The sequence below is a fragment of the Poecilia reticulata genome, chromosome 10 (assembly GCF_904066995.2).
Source record: "Poecilia reticulata chromosome 10, P_reticulata-male-v2, whole genome shotgun sequence".
Taxonomy (NCBI): Eukaryota; Metazoa; Chordata; class Actinopteri; order Cyprinodontiformes; family Poeciliidae; genus Poecilia; species Poecilia reticulata.
Window position 1 is genome coordinate 26,849,886 of NC_088839.1, and position 18,571 is coordinate 26,868,456.

Here is an 18,571-nt window from a genome sequence, read left to right on the forward strand (position 1 = left end):
CATAGTTAAAATGGTTCGGGTTAAATCCTGCTAAAATGCACCATCTGCTGGTAAAAAGTTGTATTGCCTTCACCTAGAAAGAGCGGGGTATTATGGGTAATCCTCAGAGCCATGAGGATCACCGACGAGGTAACGTGTCTCTGCCATGTCATAAAGAAATATTATTTATGCATTTTGTGCAATGTGTTTATGGTTTTCGTTTTTGCATATTGTTGAAATATGTTCGGTTTGAGTCACGCTAGTTCTGTTATTATGTCGTTTTTGTCATGTTTGAGAATGTTTAGTTCGTGGGAAAGTGCAGTGGGAATTTCCCACGCGGTAACACTATGGCTCCTCCTTGCAGGAGCTTGTTGTATGCCAGAGACTGACTTTACCTCCATGCCCGTTCTGTGAAATGCAGGTATGTTTTACCAAATCTTCTGTAGCAGATGGTTAGCATGAGTCTGAGTTTTATATTAACAGTTTTATATAATGATGTAGTTCATTTATGTTTCTGCATTGTTCTAAGGTTATATAAACTAAAAGATAAAAATGGCATCAGTAAATAAAATGTCAGCATTTTATTTTATTTTTCAGAATATTTTAACTAGTTACTTTATTTTCTCTGTATAAGACACTCACTGGTTGTTCTTTTACTGTAAAACAAAATCCACTATGCGATCACTGTAATTTATAATGATTTTATTGTAGTTACTTTATTATGGGTAATCCTCAGAGCCATGAGGATCACCGACGAGGAGCTTGTTGTATGCCAGAGACTGACTTTACCTCCATGCCCGTTCTGTGAAATGCAGATGGAGAATTAAAGAAACCGCTGATGCCAACTTGAGCAGCTCCTTGTCATTCATTGCTACACCAATAGAAGCCACCAGAACCACATAGGCCACACATGCATCAAGCCCACAGACCGTGTCGGTGCGCGTATTGGTTTCAGCAAGTCACGTGACCAATACAGGAACTGTTTCGAAATGACACTGGATGCCAAACTGTGTTTATAAGTAAGCGAATCTGTCAAAAGCATTTGCCAAACAAATTCTTGATCTTTTACATTGTCAACTATGGAGCAGCTTCAAAGGAAATGCTTCCGCAGTGTGGGACCATTTTGATCTTATATTGGAAAATAAATTTGTTTTCATTTTTGTCGTTTCATCCGGTTCTTGTCAGTTTCTACTTAATCTATCTGAACCCAAATTCAGCTGAAACTGACTTTTAGTTTACTTTTATATTATGTTCTGCAGTTTAAGTGCCGCATATGTTTAACTAAACTGTCTTATTTAAATAAATCCACCTTTTCAATGCTGAGGCATTATGAGGCCAAGCATGAGAATGAAGTCTCAGATTCACCTAGATAAACTCAGATATGCAGCCATTCTACAAATTACTCAGTTGCTTTTTATAAATTATTTCATATACAGTGAATCCTCGCTGTAACGCTGTTCAGTTTTCACGGTATCGCTGCTTCGCAGATTTTTTTGTGCATTTTTTTCCCACAGTGTTCTTCGTCCTAATTGACCATATGATTGGTAAAAAAAAAAAACAGTCTCCGCGCTACCTGAGTGCCAATAACGTTACGGTGTTTAATACAGATTGGCCACCCAGGAGATGGAAACTGAAACTTTCAATGTCTGCCGGGAAAAAAGAAAACTGTGGCCAGAGGCAGCGCAAAACCCGACCGGAGGCTCGTTTGATGAGATCCGTCGCTCTGCCGTAGATACAGCTGTGAATCTGGCGGTGCAGGTTGGAGGAAACGCTTTAATGACATGACTGCGGATCACATTAATAAGGCCCGATTGATGCACACGCACATCCGCCGATCTGAAAACAGGCTTTGTTCTTTGGTTTCAATGTAGAGTATTTATTTATGCTGTGTAATAACTGTAAAAAATAAAGGTAACTACTTCACGGATTTCGCCTATCACGGGTTATTTTCGGAAAGCAAACGAAAAACAAGGCTTCGCTGTAAATGTAGTGTTTATTAAATTTTTTTTTCTACAGCAGAAGTTTTGTCAAAAAAGCTTAACAGGCTTAATTTCAAAAGGTTGTAAAAACTTTTTTTTAAAATAAAAATGTGTGGGGAAAAAACAGTCCATGCATCCTCATTCCAAACACATTCACTTAAATTTTCACTTTATGGTACATGTTCACATTCTTTATTGACTGTATATCAAATATATTTTAAATGTAACTGAAGATACAACAAATAATATTCAATAAAATACAAAGACTTAAATCTTATTGTACAGACTTGGTCATCAAATCACTACGTTGCCTGTAGGAATTTTTAATGTCCAGCAGGTGTCAGTATTGAGTGATACAGTATCGACACAGTATCAATACAGTGTTGCTATGAGTCGAAACGTCTCATGACGCCTCATTTACCCATCACTAGCAACACAGCAATCACCGCATTTTACTTTTATAATACACAAGCAAACACAGCATTGTAAAAAACATATTTTTTGTAAAAAAAATAAATAAAAAAAAGACTGCAAAACAGTCTGCAATTATAGACTGTGCCAGGAGTCTCACAAAGTCAAACGAAGTCAACTACAAATATTTCAAAACATTATTCACAGAAAAGAATGTGTTTTTATTTATTTTACTTTACCAGGGAGGTGGCAGAAAGGGAACTCCGTCTCTTAATCCAACCGAAGTCCAAAAGATATGTTCCACGGTCCAGTTAGCGAGCTTGAAATGTCGTCTGACCAGTTTTCGCGCTTCGCGAAGGTTCTTGTTCCCATGATGCAATGCGTAAAATGGGAAATCATTATTTTGATTTTGATCTTTAAAATATCAAAATTTCAACATATCTTTATATTTTTGGCCTATCTGATTATGTCTTTTTTCAATTTTTTATGATTTTTTTGATCAGTTACTAACATGGAATCAACTCACTCACTCTTTGGTTACCTAGCAACTCACTCGCTCTTTGGTTACCTAGCAACAACCTACTGAGTGACTTGCTCAGCAGTTTCAGGTTCTGCCACAGTGCCTCATAACTGCTTAAAAATAACAAACAATGGCGTGGAGTGAAAAATATAGATAAATCAGAAAAGGTCTTGTCTGGCAGTATTTCAGATATTTAAAATAAAATATAATCGATAATTGTCAATAGTGACCGTTTGAGGCAATGGCTGACTTTTTGGCATTCATTTTGATCTGACAGCATCCAGGTGTCACGAGCTTGATACCCAAATTTGACAAATTAATATTGATTATTACTTTATTACTGCATGTTTAATTACTGTAATGTTTTTTTTATTTAAATGTAACTATGAGCATTTACCGCCCCCAGTTAAATTTGACTGTACAAAAGGAAAAGAAAATCTAAGAAATTAACTTTTTTTTTTTTTGCAATATTTCTAACAAACCACTGCATTCATATCTTTTCAGCTGTTTGAACCCTTCTAGTTGACTATCTTTAGACATTGCTGCAGCATTCTTTGTTCGCATAATTCTGGAAACATAAAAGGAGTGTTTGCTGCAAGAACAAAAACAACACAATGTTTTCTAGGAATTGTGTCGCAGTGTAATGGATTCCACCCAATCTGGCCGGCTGTGCCTGTGAGGCAGTGTCACTTACAAATGTAGAAACGTGCTGTGTGGGTGTATCTTTTGAGTGAAGATGTACTATTAGATTTTAAGCAGCGCAGCTCAAAACCACATAAATTATAAATGGATTGAATATATTTATTTTTGTAAGATTAATTTATTATGAGTGACGTTGTGTCGCTCCAAGATCGCTTTACATGTTTGTTCAGGAAATGTTCTCTTCTGTAGTGAAGATCAGTCTCTGTAAATTATATAAAAGCTTTAGATTTTAAAAAAAAAAATCTAATTTCAGTGTTTTATTTAAATCACTATGGTTTTATGCTATATCTGGGTCATATTCTTTTGGTTTGAATGAGAAACTTTGTGACCATTTTAAAAAGAAACATAGTGCCTATAAAAAGTTTTCACTCTTTTATTAGTGCTTTTGTAAATCAGTAATAATCAACAAAATGTAGCTTTTTTTGACCAAAGAAATCACACAAAAAAAACTTTAAATGTCAAGGTGAAATCCTGGAGGATAATTTGTGTCCATTTGCAAGTGAGACAACTAGCATCCAAGTCACAGAAATGGTCACTGCTGTGACTGCAACCACAGGTACATCTACTAAATACTGACTTGAAGGGGGTGAATATTGATGAAATAAATTATTTTATGTTACATATTTTTACTTAATTGTCGTTATTTTTGTAGAAATCAGAAGTTTTGTTGAAAAAGCCAAATTTAGCATTTATAGAATTGATTTGCAAAAGCAGTAAAATTAGTAAAGCACAGAAGAGTGTTAATACATTTTAGTAGGCACAGTACATTGCTTTTCCAAAGCATTCATAACCCTAGAATTGATATTTGTATTCAGGCCCTTGATTTACTTTGTCTTTTTGAGTATGTCTTTGTCCATCCAAACATTAAAATGCTATATTCGGTCATGCTTCTCTGTAAAAACATTTTTACAAATAAAAATCATTTTAATTCATTCCCTGATAGTTGCAATCCTCTTAAAACAAAACAAATCCAGTTTCTTTTTTCCCGGTTGCTGTAGTTGCTCCTCCGTGCCAGCAGGGGGCAGCTCTGTGACCGCGGAGCAGTAGGCAGTCCGCTTTTATCCAAGATGTCTGCGCCCTGAAGGATGCTGCTGACAACGTGAAGGTGCGGGACAAGTGACAGGTATGAAAACACGGAGGTTAAAGTCGTTTTAGCGGCGTTATTAATAACTCTGGTGGAGAAGAAAGTGAGTTTTATAGAGGTCTGGCTTTCAGAGTCGATGATTGTTGTCTGTTGGGACGGTGGATGTAAAAATTTGTCTCATTTATTTCACAATCAGTACAAAACATGTGTCCATTTGGTATTTTAGGAGAACCTCTGTAGTTAGTGGTCGTTTATTGGGGTTAAACAAACCCTCCTCTTTTGATATAGTTTGTATTTATTTACTGAAAGTTTAACAGAGTCAGGTTTTATGCTGATTTATTTAAATACATTTATCTCGGACTCAAAAGCTGCTAATATTGACACCTTTTGATAGATGCAGTGACAAAGAATAATCGTTTCAGGAATAAATAAACGCAGAACGAGGGACTGGATATTATCTGCCAGAGGACGAACGCCTTTATTCAACGTGGAGAGATCAATATATCCTCAGAGCAGATATAAAAACAAACCGCTCATAAATCCTCTAGTGCTGCTGGGGTTTTCTCTTACCCACCATCTTTGTAAGATATATTATGTACCAAACAGACAAGCCGTTTTTTTCAGTTATTTAGTCGCAAAGTGTCAAAGTAAAGTTTTCCAACTATATCAACCAAACAGGATTAATAACTTGCAGGAGTATTACTTCAGGTTGGGGTGGATAATGTCTCACCTCGATCCATTACCACGGTAACAAGGTACAGCTGCACAATATATCGCAAATATGTACCCGAATATATCTTCTTGTGCAATATTTATGTCGCAAAAGACTGTTTATAGAGCAATGCTTGTTGGCTAATATATTCCAATTGTTATGAACCTGCATTTTGCTAGTCGAACCAGTTGGATAGAGTTTCACCATCAGATGCTCAGAATGCTGAAGGTCACAAAATGGAGAAAGATGAACGGAGAAAATAATATATATAATGTCTTTACAATGTTTTAATGTCTGGCCTGCATTCAGCGATTATTTGCAAGTGAGGTTTGAGGACGTGCATTATTCTTCCTGTGTGAAACATAAACTCCAAACTGAATATATTGAACGTTCCATGATAGAGCGAGTGTTGGATGGAAAAGTCAAGCATTGTAAAAAAAAATAATAATAATCACAGTATTTAAAAGAAATGTAGAGTTTTACTCTCCTTAGGTCAGTGGTGTACTTGGATGCCAAAACCGGCAAGTTGAAATTACTTTAGGCCATACCTGCTTATTAATATACTCCAGTTAAAAAATTACTTTGAACTATTTCCTTTTTGCATGCTCAGTATTAATGTAAACATGCAATTATTAAAGAAGCAAAATAGAAAGGAAAATGTTATTATAGGTCCAAAGAGAAGAGTCTCAGACGTTTGCTTTACATTTTTTAAAAATTGGTCTAGAAAATGTTTTATTTCCAGCAACAAAACTGAGAACTTTCTTCGAAAACCTTTGCTGTTCTTAAAGATGCTCAATGAGTTTGTGTTTTAGTAAAAAGGCGCTGGATGTTTTAGTCCTACTTACCATATTGAATTGAAAGCACAAAAAAAAACATGGCTAATGAAAGGAATATACTTTGTGTTGTACTTATTGTTTTCAAATTATGGAGTATAAATGTGAAAAGATAATCCTAAAAATGTTCAAATCTGCATTATCATTTGCTATAGGGCCGGATTTGTTACATTTTACTTAAATTATTGCATTTTTGTTTTGGGAAGATCATGCTAAATAAAAAGTACATGATGTAATTGCATTTGGGCAAATTCTTAATGTATTCATATTATCACAGATACACTAATTTAAGGTTAGTTTCTGTTATTTACAGCATTAGTTCTTCTGAAAATATCTTCCATATCCCAGTAAAATTGTGATATCAAAGCGTAATATCATTAACTGAATCGAAACTCAGTCAAATTGAATCGTGAGTCGAATCAAATACATTTTGGAAATCTGAATTGATACCCAGCAGTACTAGAAACCCAAATGGAAGTACAAAAATGTGCAAAATGTGAATTTTGTATTGTAGATCCTCTGCAATATTTATTCCTTTAATTGAACAAAATATAAATAGTAAAACTAACAATCCAGACATAAAAAAAAACAGAAATCAATGATAAATCAACATTCTTAATCTTTATCACTATAAATAATAAACAATATGATAAATGCCAGTCAGAGTTCATTATTAAACAATAAGAGAGAGTATGTGCCAAAATGGCCTCAATGATTGAGTTCCCAGGTCAAAACCACTGCTGACCCAAAACAACTGAGAGGTTTGTCTCATGATTCAAAAAACATCTTAATGATTTCCAAGACTTTCTAAAAAATGTTATGTGGATTGAAACAAAATTGGATCTTTTAGGAACGTGTGTTGTTTATCTGCCCTCGTTTCTACTGAGCGGTTTGAAAAGAACAGGATGGAAAACTCAATAAAGCATTTCAAAAAAGAACATCGTTCTGACAGTCAGATATAGTGGTGGTAAACATTTAATGGTACATATTTCAGTTTTTAAAAAGCACAGTTTGTTCAGTGGTTGTGCAGTCATTGCAATCATTGCTGACATTTATACGTTTTGACATTTAATTTTTCTCTATATTTCTGTTGAATGAGGCTCAGTCCTAGACTTTAGTTATGTTTTAAAATGAGTTGCCAGTTGCTGTCAACAGTCAGGTTTTTCGTCTTCCCGCTTGTGCAAACTAAAGCTTCACAATCCGTGAGTATCAAAGGTTCCCTGCTGCAGAATCAACTAATGGTTGATGTTGACAATGAAGCCTAAATAAACTAAGCCTTCTCCATATTTCATGAGGTGGAAACAAGTGTCCTTGCATTCAGACGAGGACATTGGTTCACGAATTGGCGCTGTGATAGACAGCAATATTAAAATGAGGGTGTAAATGAATAAATGTTGCTTTTTTATTTTAAGAAATGCTTTGAATGAATGAAAAGAGAGTTATATAAATGCAACCTAGCTCCTTTTTGAATCTGAATAATGTTGAGATTAACCTCGAGAATGCTAAAAGCTTTTCTTAACTTTCCCAACTTTCACCAGAGCTCTTTTAATTTCTAATCACCTTTTCAGTGAATTCACTCCGCAGTTTCTTTTCTTGACACAACAGTGGAGGCTTCTATTGAAATATCACCTTGGCTTCAGTTCAGCAATTACTGCATTGCTTTGCTGCAATCAGCGAATAACTGATGTTATTTATTACACACATGGGGGCAGAGTTTATTCATTCCCATTTCAGGATTTCTTTCTTTCTTTCCTGCGTATCAAGTTAAATTTGTGGTCCTTTTGGAGTCTTGCTTTATTATAGTTTTTTCTCTTTTCATCTTAGCAAGGTAAGCAGCTCAATGCATTAGTTCCTGTTATTGTTTGGTTTAATTAACACTACTGAACTCTTTGAGAGAACAAAGCAATGTCTGAAAAGATTTTTTTTTGTCAAATTACATGCCCTTGTAGCCGCTTCTAGGTTTATATTTCAGGTTGGACTGAAACAATTAATCATAATTAATCAATTAATTGTCTATTAATAATTGATTACTAAAATAATCCTTACCTGCAACCCTAATTTCAAGTTTTTGTCCATAAAACTTTCTAAAACTGTTGCAGGTGTAGTTCAGTGGCCCACCATTTTTTATTACTATAAATATTAAAAGTTGCCAGAAATTTTTAAATATGATTATGTAATTATGTGTTATTTGAAGACATTATTGACAATACTTCATCACAGGATCCTAATAAAGGCCAACACAAAAAAATTAGTGGTGAAACTTGATTAAAATTTTAATCTAGTCAAATTAATTCATCAAATTAAGCAACATTTTAAATTCAGAAGCCCACTTTGCTGCTAAATTATTGAATAAATAGACATAATGAGCTCAATAAAAAAGTCTTATTATATCTGTTGTTTACCATCAAATTGGTGCTTCTGAAACCTCTGGTAATTCATGTGACGTCTTTAAAAAGATACTATTTTAGAAATGTTGACGTAACCGTTGAGGACGACTGTGTTGCTGCAACGTGTTTAGCTTTGAGATGCTATTTTACGGTTAAATAGCTTCGCTACGGTTAAATAGCTTACTGTTGTGTTAGCACAACTTTAACACAACAGTAGTCTTTTCCAGCGTCCGACCAGAACGTTTTTTGAAGAATAAATTAACTCCAGTGAGCCAAGAAAAAACGCTTTGTTGTCTACTGCTGTTATTGGCGAACGTCTGTTGTGCGTCGGATTTTCGGGCGTACTAGAAACGAGCGAATACAAAGGTTCCGCTCGACTCAGCTCGATTGGCGCACGGCTAGCTTTAGCCTGGCGAGCGGCGAGAAGAACATTTCTCATAAAATAAGTTAGTCTGGGAGATTATTACTTTCTGAAACGCCATTTTGGGACTCTCTCTCTCCATCTTCTCACCCTTGTTTCTTCTAGACTACTCTGAAATATTCCGTGGTGTGTTTCTTTTTTTGATATAAACTTTGTTGAGTTTTACATCTTGTCAAAACAAGAAACTTTCATTTTATAATGAAATACTACTGAATTTATCTCCTAGCAGTTAAATGCTTATTTCAAATGTAAATATTTTTAATAAAAACATAAAATCTAATATTTGAAAATGCAACATTAAAAAAAATCCTATACAATAATTGTCTCGTTGCACAACTTTGATAGTAAACAATGAAAGTCGTTTCTTGTGGGCAGAATACATAATAAGAATAATGATTCAATAAACATGGGGGGATAAGCCCCCCAGAAAACCAGCAGCAACTTCAAATTTAGACAGTGTATTTCTCCCCCTTCATTTTTTATTGTTCATGTATCTTAAAATTTTCCTTTAAGTGATAAAAATGAATTTAGCTCCTTCTTGAAACATTCATGCCATGCAAATTATGAATCCTGGCCTGAAGCCTGAAACATCCTGGTTTAAATTGGACGATAACAGAGCTGCAAAATGTCTAATTTATTTTCAGCTTGATTCCTGGCGCCAACAGTCAGAGGTTTGGATGTTTTTTCTAGGGTACCAGAAAATAAACTGGCAGCCAATGTAGCCACGTCATCCAAATAAAAGCTAACAAAAAAACCAAAAAAAAACACACACACAAGAAGCTGCTTGTCTGCAGTGTAAATCAGAAAATCCTCTGCATTTGCATTCTATTTCTGTGCTGGTAAATTTTTATGCTTGCTCTTTGTTGCTTTGTACAGATTGGTTCCAGATCTGTTGTTGTGCATGTGGTTCTCAGCGTTTCTGCTCTGTTATTCAAAAGAAGAGAGGAGAAAAGTAATTCAGAGGAGCCAGGAGCCTCGCTGAGGTTTGATGACAGGGAAGCAGAAGTAATACACGCAGGTTGTGTTTGGGTAGCAAGTTGTCACTATTTAACTAAAGTCCTGGACTGAACCCAGCTGCAGTGATACAGGTGTGTCTCTACTTGTTTATGTTATGTTTTTAGAATATCTTCTGGTGTATTCGCTCACCTTATGGCACCAAAGCCTGGTACTAATGCAGCGGATTGTACTTTATTAGAGTTAGATTTAGAGATATGAAGTGAATAGGGTTAGAACTATGATTACGTATTAGTGTCAGGACAAGAAAAATAAATAAAAAAAATAAAATAAAATTCAGAAAATACAATACAAAATTATGAGTCATTACGGGAATAAAGTCAATTTTAAGAGAATAACTCATATGAGAATAAAGTTAAAATGATACGAGAATAAAGTATTAAGAATAAAATTATAATATTATGAGAATAAAGTTGAAATATTATTAGATTAAAGTCATACTACATCAAGACTAAAGTCATAATATTACCAGAATAATGTTGTAGTAATAATATTATGAGAATAAAGCTGTAGTATTATCAAAATAATGTCACAGTAAATATTATAATCAGATTCTGATTTGTTAACAGATAAAGTATTTACTTATTGGTAAAACAATACTGACGTTATTGCAACATTATTCTTGAATTATTTTTGAATTTCTTTTTCCATTACTTTATTTTTGTAATTTTGCTTTATTATTATTTTGCTGTAGGTTAGGAATACGCTGGTCTTGGTTGTTTAATTTATTTTTTGTTGCGTTTGTACTGCAGGAAGCACAGTGTGTTCTTTTTTTTATCTCCTGCTTTTCGTATCACAGTGGGAAACTTCAATTGTTATAGAGGATACCATGGGTCCAAACTGCACAAATCAGTCAGCCTGTAATAGAAATTGTACATTTTGATCGACTCTGAGGGCAAATACAAAACATTTTATTTCTTCAGGCACCTAGAAACAGTTATTAGTACAGATTCTTTCTCAAAAATCCTTCAAAAAGTGACAGAAAGTACAGAATTTTTGCTTTGAAGTGATTTTTAAAGCTCCAAATAGCAGCTTTCCATTAGTCTTCAAATCTTTTCTGGATGCCAGTTGTGTGTAAACAGTGGAAAACAGCAGGAAGTGTTTACATTTAAAGCTAAGTGATGTTAGTTTTACACATTAATGTGTGTGAGATATGTCTGCTTTGATGGATTTTTCTGTGGTGTGCAACAAGCATTAACTGTGATTGTTTTGCTTCGCGTGGCTCCTGCTCTTTGTTTCCAGCCAACATGTCAGAAACACGCATTGTCTTTCCAGCTCATCTGTAATCGTTACTTGGTGCAGCTTACAGGGACGGGTTTGAGATTCTCACAGTGTGTTAATGTTAAATAAACAAACCCGCTTTATTGATATTTTAAATCAATAAAATTTTATTTGTATAGCACATTTCAGCAAAAAAGGTATTTCAAAGTGCTTAACAACATTAAAAACAGAAACACAGAGTCATGTAGCATTGAATAAACAGTAAAAAAAAGAAATAAAAAAATTAAATAAAAAATAAAGATTAAAAACATTAAAAAACATTAAAACCCGCACCCCTTTTCAACCGGGGGGGACGACATCCGCACCTCTGTCCCTAAAATAAAAATATTTAATAACTTGGTCATGCTGCTTTTTAAAAAAAATATTTCCAGTAAATGTCCTGCATGGATCAACCAGTTACATATCAGCATGGCATGGATCTACAAATATATATGGAATGCCAAAAGTGCCACAATTCAGGCAAAATAATTAGGTTGCTTAATTAATGCTAATATTTAGTCATTGAAATAAAATTGGAATTACATTTAACAGTTAATAAGTAAATTATTATTATGTGAATGTGTGTATAATTTGTAAAATTAAACATGGAAATCTGCATTAAATATTAAAAGCATATTTATTCATTCCAGTATTTGTTTATTTAATCATTCTGTGTTGAAGGAGATCTTGATTTTATCTGTTAGTTTGGCCCTTTAAGGTCAGTGGGCGGGACTAACTGCTATAAACAAGGTGATTGGTCTACAGTTGAGACTTTTAGCTACTTTCTGAAATATTAGCCTCTCTGTAAGTCTGCATTATAGTAATAGCTCATATGCTAACGACTGTTTTTAAGCTGACATTAGCATTGTTGCTAAATCTCAGCATCAGTACGCTGGACTCCAAACAGAGTTGGGTATTAATTACTTGCTACATTTACTGAGTTACATTCACTTGAATTACTTTTGTGGAAAAAAATACTTTTAGGAGTATTTTTACTGTGTTGTACTGTTTTACTTGAGTAATTTTACTAAGAAATATTGCTACTCTTACTTGAGTAAAATTTCTGGATGCTCTACTCACTATGAATAATTTCACTGAATGAAGAACAAAGTTGTTTTAACCAAAAATTTGTTAGTTTCATCATTATTTTAGATTGAAAATATTGGTCCTTCTGATGATGTATTTTTTAAATATTAAATGATTAGTTACCTAGTACTTCAGTAATCTTTTTATCAAATACTCTTTTACTACTCTTACTGGAGTAATTTCTTGAATGGCTACTTTTTACTTTTACTCGAGTAAAACTATATTGAAGTAGTGCTACTCTTACTTGAGTACAGTTTTTGAGTACTCTGCCCACCTCTGGTTCCAGCTGACACACACACTTTGGCAGCCCTTTTACGTTTCTTCAGACGTTTTTAGTCTTACTGTTCCATTTATAAGCATTTACAGTATTTCTTATTTAATTAAAATAATGTAAAACTATATAAAAACAGGCTTTATTATTTTCTTGGAGCAGGTTTCCAGCAGGAACATGTAAGTTGCTGCTGTGCTTGGCAGAGATTGTCTGTCTGAACCAGCAGTTCCAGTAAGCGCTGCGCCTGAAGCGGCATCGCTCAGCCGGAGCGCCTGACTGGACACCTGTCAGTGCAATTGCTCCAATTATTTCTTTAAATCCGAAGGTCCAACTCTTCCATCTCTTCTTGTCCTCCTCCAGTTGTCACTGAAAGGCTGGAAATGTTTTTCCAGAGCTCAGCTTTTGATTTTTTTGTGCCCTGTAACACCAGTGTGACACTGTTTTGTTGGAGCTAACGGGACAGTCGGTTTCAGTTCTGCTGAAACTGGACTCAGTGGAGTCTGCAAGTTCTTGCAAAAAAAGTGCAGCGAGCTTCTGCACGCCACATGACACGGCGCGCTGATATGTGTCTTTGGGGGTGTAACTTATGTCAGACATAATCAGCCATGCACCTGCTGTTTATAATCAAACAGAATTCATTGCTATTTCTACCAGGATCCTATATATCTGCTCTTTAAATAAAACAGAAAAGTTGCTGCTTAAAAATTAAAAGGAAAAAGCCTGCAGCTGTCGGTACAAAAACTCAGGATTAAAGAATGAGTTTAAAACTTTAAGTCTTGTGTTGACAAATATTTTCTCTAATGATCTCTGGATTGCTGAGCTGAAGCAAATGTCTTATCAGCAATGGAGCTGAAAGTTGTTTCTGTATTTATTTTTTAACCTCATGTTATGTAAGCTAATGTTTTGCAGTTTTCCCTGCATCTTTGTGCTGTTGCTCCAGGAAAACAAAGAGATTAAAAGGATCATGTTCAGGTTTAAGCAGCTCATGTATTACAATTTATTGCAGTAATGGTTAAGGTATTGGTTAAATTAATAAAATATGTAGATTATTGTCTAGCTATTGGAAAGATTTGCTCAACTAATGTGAATCTATAAAAAGGGAAGAGAAACATCTTAAAATGTGATTGCAAACTTGACTTTTTTCATATGGATCTTCACAATCGGCAGCAATAAAGTGTCTGTTTATTTTGACTATTTTTGAGTTATTAGTGTTTGCTCATTAATGTCAAATAGTAATTCTATCTTCATTTTCTCATTAACTTTACAAAATGACTTTTATCAAACTAATTAGTCAGTAGGTGTATCTCAGCTACAGATACAAAATATGAATATTGTAGAAATTAAAACTTATTTATAGATTTGTTATACACAGTGAAATATTTCAAGGCTGCTTTTTGTAATTTTGATGATTATGGCTTACAGAGAATCAAAACTGAAAATTCAAGCTTTTAAAAACTTTTTCTATGCACTCGGTACCTGATTTTGCTTGTCAATCCTCTGAAGGCTGCAGTTATTCCTGCTACTTCTGCACCTTTTCCTGCCACACTTCTTCCTTCCATTCAACTTTCCATGAAAGTTTTGCTTTTATCTAACGCTGTCCTCTCCAGGTTACAGTAATCCATGTTGCTTGTGCAGAGTTTCTTCCTTCCACTCATTCTTCCGTTCATATACGTACATACAGCTCTCTCTGTTTCTGGTGTCAGTGACTTTCAAAACTTCCCCATTATTATGTGATCCATAACATTTCTGTGTAAAAATGCTTTTTTTTTATGTTTGGAGGCTGTATAAAATTTTTCTGAGACATTACATTGGGTTTTCATTAGCTGTAAGCTGCAATCATCAAGATAAACAGAAATAAATTCTAAAAAATATATTGGTTTATTTATTCACTCGTCATTTTTGAATTCAATTAGTAAAATAAATTAAGTTGTCAGTGATATTCTAATTTCTTGAGTTGTACTTGGACTCCCTAGTGTGCACATCAGCATTTTTTTTGTAAGAAAAACAAGAAATAATTAAGTTTTTTTTTCAGAATGCGTTATTATTCTGCTTCACTGTAATGTTTTAAATGTCTTGACCAATAATTCTCCAGACTTCCTCCTGAAGTTTTTCAATCCTTTCAGTCAAACCCGTCTAGCAGACCCTGACTTCGTGATCACAGCTTCTTTGAAGGAGCAAAGTGAACAGGTTGAGGGTAAAATAAGAGTCAGCCTTCAAAATCCATGTACAGCAGTTGAAAAGCATCAGAAATCCTGACGCTTGAACACTGGATTTGAAAGATGCATGATTCATAGGTCGGAGTTGAGCGGCTTAACAGACAACAGAAAACACAGATTTTCTCTGTAAATGTTCCAGATACTGGGGTGAAAAAGCATCAAAGCTCCAAAGAAACCTTCAAAACGCCTCAAGAATTATCGATCAACACCATCTGACTACTTTTAAAGGAAGGAGGAAGGACTCAAGACTTTATGCTCCTTTTGCATGAATGTTTTGCAGATTTTATTGAAACGTTCGGTGAGGCAGCGTCTGAATGGCTCTGAGCCAGACATCCTGATCTGTGAGACTGAAAATCAAGAGGCTTAGCACTTTGCTGAAGGGCACTTCATGTTTAAGCTTGGGCAGGAACTGCTCTCACAGAGCAAAGGGCACAGAGAGCTGGACAATATGGCCGAAAACGCATCACGATATAAACTTTTCATTTCAGTCGATATCAGTAGTTGATTAGTTTTTGTTTTTAATATGTGAAATAAACTAGATTATCACTTATGGATAAAACCTTTCCTGTTTAATCCACAGTTTTCACTTCGCACCATTGTTTATTTTGAAGCAGTTATGAGTCACAATGGCAAATCATAAAACTGCTGCTGTGCAAGTTACTCAACAGGTTGTTGCTTGGTAACCAACGAGTGAGTGAGTTAGCTGATTCCACCAACTTTGCAATGAGAGGTTGAGAGATGCTACCAGATCATTACACGATACATGTTATTGATTTATTGTTCAGCCCTAGCAAAGACTGATCAATATCTGTGTGTTGGAGCTCAGCGATAAATCGATTGGATTGATTAATCTTGAGAAAATTAGCTTTTAAAGATTTAATTTTTGGAAAATCTGTCTGTTTTTTTTTTTACCAATGCACTCCCAACGCCCACCATCTTGTTTGACAAGTGCGCTTTAATTTGGAATTTGAATTCAGGTCAACTCCATGACAAAATACAACGGTCAGGCTTATTGTCAAAAAATACTGAGCTGTTTTTTGGCAATAAGTTCAAAAATATTTTTGTGTTTGAAAAATGAGCCGTTTAAAAAAAAAACCTGGAATGTGATGTCAAAAATCAGCAGGCACCTCAACCTCAGTGAAGCCCAGCTCGTTACCTGGCAACTCAAGCAGAGCTCCTGCACTTTTGGTCAGCTGGTTTTACCGCTGTATGCGCAGCACAATGGCTGCTGGAAAAGATAAGTGTTTTGTTGTTGACTTACCGTCCAGAAACCACTTGCTGCATTCCTGTTGGTTGTGCAGGAGGCTCTACTTCTGCTTTTCAAAGATATAAGGTTGCATAATTGTGCATATGTTTGCAGCCATTTTCACGTGCAAGTGTAAACGTTGGCCAGCAGCTGATTTGGATTTTAAGTGGCAAGACGCCTAAAACAGCTCAAATAGGCACAACTGGCTTGACTAAAATCTCTTATCTAAGAATGATTTTGTGAAATCATTCTTAGATAAGAGAACAGCTCAATTAGGCACAACTGGCTTGACTAAAATCTCTTATCTAAGAATAATTTTGTGAAAAAAATGTAACGAACATGTTTGGAGAGACCATAGACCTATCCTAACCAGTTCAAGGAATTATAATATGTAATCTTTAAACCATATGACCCAGCCTTAATGTGTGTTAAACCAGTTGTGGTTCAGATAATGTTGACTTTGTTTCTCCACCAGCTCTGCATGTAAACTCAAACAGATGCTCCCTACAGTCACCCTGCTGTTTTAGGGCAGTGATTAAATGTTTGTCTGCGCGCTAAGCTCATCATCTCAATGTAAGACATGAATTTAAATTAGTAATCTAAATATATGTTTTAAAAGCGCATTGAATATTTAATATGAAGCAGTTGCTCCTGCCTTCTCCTTGTTCTCTCTGTTTAAAACTAATGAGAGATGATAGACCATCTGACTGGTATAAAATTAATTTAAACTGAGGAAGTAGTGAAACGTTTAGTCCGTAGCTCAGCCAAGAGCCTGGGAGAGATGCGACCTGCGGGTTCACATGTCGGTTTAACCGAGTTGAGCAAGTCCCTTTTTCAGGTCTGGAGGGATCATTCAGACTCTTCTTGACTTCTTTGTATTATTTGACTGGCCTTTAGCACTTGGCTTTCAGTAATCGATAAAAACTCCAGTGCAGAAGTTTGGTGGGATGAATACTGATGTGTTGGAACAGAGAATCAGCTTTGACTGGATATTCATAATTCTTGAACTTATATTGAGCATCTTTTATGGCTCACCCAACGATTAGAGTCCAGAATATTTGCCTCTTTTTAATCAATGAACCAGCTATTTTTAACACAGCTGGTTAATTGATTACTAATAATATGTAGCTCCCATCTCAGAATCAGAATCAGCTTTATTGATCTAAGATTGTGTTGGACAAGCAAGACTTTGGTACAGACATTAAGTTTATATAAACTTTACTGAGAATACAGCAAAAGTTTAGGGCTGCAACTATGTTTTAATTTAGTAATAAGTTAATCTATTGATTTTTTTTTCTTCTGATGTTTAATCAAGTAACTTGATGAAAAAATTATTATTTCATTGTTTTTTGTTTGAAATACGAGAAAGTAAAGCCTTGAACTCAGCATTTGTAGTATTTCTGTATTTTATGCCATGCCCTTAAAGTTTTTTGTTGCCTGGAAAATTACTAATTTCAAAAACTTTCCAGATTATAATGTCACAAACCAGCACTGGTTTGTGCTGGTTTGTGACACAAACCAGTGCCACAATGGTTTGTGGCTGAGCTCAGGGATAGGCTCAGGGATAGGCTTCCCTGGGCTCACCTAGTGACCCCAGGGAAGCCTATCCGTTACCTAGCAACCCTAGCAAAGCCCAGCCCGTTGCCTAGCAACCTAAACTGAACTCCAGGACTTTTGGTCTGCTGGTTTGGGACTAATTTGTTCATTTTTAAATTAAAAAAATGGTCCTATCAGGTTTTGCATATTTAAATTGTTTTTGACTTCTTTATTTGAACTGGATTATTTTTATTTTTTTATGTTTTCAATGTTTTTTTGTTTGAAATTAGAAAAAACATAACTTTGCACTTAGAATTTATAGTCTCTTTATGTTGTTATGCCGTACCCTTACCATACCATTCATCTTTATTTGTCAGGTTTTTTTTTTTTTTTCATTTTTATATACCTACTAAGTACAGCTTGTGAATTAACATCTAAAGGCAGAAAAACAACTACTAGATGGGCTTTCAAACTAAAAGTTAAACAAGATTACAGATCGTCAAGAGTCGATATAGAGGAAGGGATTTGTTTTTCCTTTTAGCGAATAATCGTGTTTTCCTAAAAAGGACACTGGCAAGTTTTTATCTGTGTAGTGAGATGGAAACAGAACATTTCTTCTTCCTTTGAGACCGAGTTACGAGACCAGAATAAGAATTTTTCAGCCGCTATCAGCGGATGACAAAAATTGCACCCTCAGGACAGCAGATATCAAGTAATGAATCATGCTTCTCAGAGCAAACCAAGGTAGAGACACACTAGAATAAACCTAATCTTTCAAATTAAATCATTCTAATTAGGCCAGGGAATTATCATCGTAACTGCAGATATCATGTTATCAGAATTGTAGGAGAGGAAATCAAAAACGAGAAAACAGAAAGGAGGCCAACCCGAAAATATGAGCCTTTGGTTCAGAT

The 18,571-nt window shown here is 35.0% G+C and overlaps 1 protein-coding gene and 1 long non-coding RNA gene across 2 annotated transcripts in view; both read left to right on the forward strand.

Annotated features, from left to right (window-relative positions):
- LOC145553210 (uncharacterized) lies at positions 1 to 829 on the forward strand. Its single transcript, XR_014089499.1, has 2 exons — positions 1 to 400; positions 716 to 829. It is a non-coding gene; the product is annotated as an uncharacterized LOC145553210 (long non-coding RNA).
- Positions 830 to 4,573: 3,744 nt separating this feature from the next.
- The window catches only part of mrpl11 (mitochondrial ribosomal protein L11), an 83,526-nt gene continuing 69,528 nt past the window's right edge, over positions 4,574 to 18,571 (forward strand). The window contains exon 1 of the mRNA XM_008420794.3: positions 4,574 to 4,714. The gene's annotated coding sequence lies outside the window, so the exon portion shown is untranslated. The remainder of the gene's footprint in view (positions 4,715 to 18,571) is intronic.